Source organism: Penaeus monodon, chromosome 11 (assembly GCF_015228065.2).
Source record: "Penaeus monodon isolate SGIC_2016 chromosome 11, NSTDA_Pmon_1, whole genome shotgun sequence".
Classification (NCBI taxonomy): Eukaryota; Metazoa; Arthropoda; class Malacostraca; order Decapoda; family Penaeidae; genus Penaeus; species Penaeus monodon.
Genome location: NC_051396.1, coordinates 23,632,096 through 23,634,595, shown reverse-complemented (window position 1 = coordinate 23,634,595; position 2,500 = coordinate 23,632,096). Strand labels below are relative to the sequence as shown.

At 38.3% G+C, this 2,500-nt stretch overlaps 1 protein-coding gene across 1 annotated transcript in view; it reads left to right on the top strand.

Annotated features, from left to right (window-relative positions):
- Positions 1-2,500, top strand: part of LOC119578830 (chromodomain-helicase-DNA-binding protein 7-like) — a gene marked incomplete at its 5' end in the record, with an annotated part of 34,207 nt that overhangs the window by 22,823 nt on the left and 8,884 nt on the right.

Sequence of the window (2,500 nt, the reverse complement as noted above, 5' to 3'; positions counted from 1 at the left end):
ACTGGCCATACACCACAACATCTGATTCAGCTGCCTCTTCATCAAACACCCATCTTGAGGCTCTTGTTGATCGGTTCCCTCTTCCTCCTCTACCTCTATTGCCACGACCTCTTCCACGGCCCCGGCCACGTCCTTTGAGTAACTCTGGAATCATCTCTGGTTCATTATCCTTCTCTGCAGCTGAGTCACTTGCAGAGGATTCAAGATCACTGCAGTCTAGTACAGATTCATCATGACCATATCGACGGATTTGGGACCTACGCCTTGGTTCTTCCACTATCAAATTTTTCTGAAAAGAGAGAATGCAATATAAACGAGGGCTCTACATACATGACCAATTAACAAATAATTTTGATTATCATTTTTGCAATTTAACTCAGTGGTCTTCAGCTAACAGCAGCTGAATCCCTCGGTATTAGCATGGCAAGTCATCAGTTGCAAGTGAATTAACTAAAGATGATGAAACACACAATACCTTTCTCAATTTATCTCCTAAATCTGTATCAATCTCTGCTTTCTTTGCCACTTCTTCCAGAAATCAGGATCATCCAATTCAATATCTGAGCGATTAGATGATGCAGAAAATGAAGCCTTAGAGAATGAGGATCCTTTCTCACTCTCATGTTGAATAACTGTCGTTCTTCTGGAGAGAATGTGATCGATGTCCTCTTCACAAAAATCATCAGCCCCATCGTCTTCTTCCTCAAAGCTCCATAAGCACCTATAAAGATATCTCGCTTCAAATACCTATTTTAATTAAAATGAAAGCAAAAGTAAGAAAAAAGAAAAGAAGAGGAAAAAGGAAAAATTATTAGCAAAGTTTAAAATCTCATGCTTCTTATTTAGCTCACCTTTCTTCAAGAGTTTCTTCAATGTCTTTCTTAGAAAGGCCCATGAGTTGCCTCCTGCTGCTGCCTTTCCTTGTTCACTATTCATTGACTGCAAAACAGCTTTGTCAAGACCTAGTTTTCGAGATGCTTTATCAAACATCTCTCGTTCATATGTGTTTCGACATAACAGACGATAAATCTTGACACTTTTGACTGCCCAATCCTGTGGCACCGTGCCTGGGCTTGCAGGTCATTCTGAGGGTTCCAATCACTGTCATAAATTATCACAGTATCGGCAGCGGTCAGGTTGATACCTAGACCTCCAGCTTTGGTACACAGCAGAACACAAATCTATCAGAGTCTGGCTTGCAAAAACGGTCAATGGCAGCTTGACGCAAGTTGCCACGGATCCGCCCATCTAATCTTTCATACGGATACCTGTAAACAGGCCATAGTTATCCTCATAAATATAGGTTCAAAAATGTATTACATTTGTAAGTACAACCATACATACAGAATATAGTAATTTAAAATTAGCAAAGACATGGGCAGATATTTAACCTACTTTCTAAATATGGGTAGTCTTCAAGAATATCCAGCAGCTTGACCATCTGAGAGAAAATAAGGACCCGGTGGCCATTTTCTCTTAGCTTGGGCAGCAACTTATCTGTTAATACCATTTTGCCAGAGGACTGAATAAGTGCATTGTGGTATGTGTCCTGTTCCTGCTGATGTTTGGATGGGAGTCACGATAATCCTGCTGAATGGCTTCCTCTGCACCTTTTGGAGAGAAAAGCAAAAAGAGGTTAACATACATCTAAAAAGTGGAGAGTCCATAAATGTCTACAACTAAAACATCATGCATGTACGAGACACTGGAAACTTTGAACAATGTTTTATTTACCAATCATTACATTGTAAAACTAAATCACACTGTATATGATAACTAGACAAATTACTGAACACTGATTACCATTGAGGAGATATGGTGGAGGCAACATTTACGCAGCTCCATCATAGTATTCATCAGACTTGGTACATTTGCATAAGTTGCACCTTTCACAAGGAAATCAAAATTCCTCTCAAGAATAGCTCTATAATACTTTTTCTGTATATTTGTCAATTCAACCTGTAAAAGAGATATTCAATTACCATTTAGCTATGTATTCCCTGCAAAAACAATTTTCTATAATGCCCACAAACATCAGTTATTACAACAGTAAAATGAGAAAGTTTTTCATCATTATTAAGCATGAAAACTACATACTTCAATAATTGTTTCTTCCTTTGGTGCAAGACTTTTCTCTACATCTTCTTCATTCTTCTCAACATCATAGGTTGAGGAGTGCTTGCAGCTTCTTCACTTGGTCTTCAGATTCCAGCTTCCCAAAATCTTGTAGGAACGTTTCTTGCGAGGCAAACTGAGCTGGTTCCAAGAAGTTGAGGAGAGAGAACAATTCTTTACATTGTTCTGTAATGGTGTTCCTGAGGCACACTCTATGCTCCATGGCAAGTCGCGACCTTCTAACAGCTTACATCTGGGTGATGGACAATAATAATTTACACAATTATCTATATTAAATCAAATAACATACATATCCAACTCCAGTTTAGAATGGTGAAAAAAAATAAAATAATATCCATTTACATTTTATTTTTAAATAACCCCT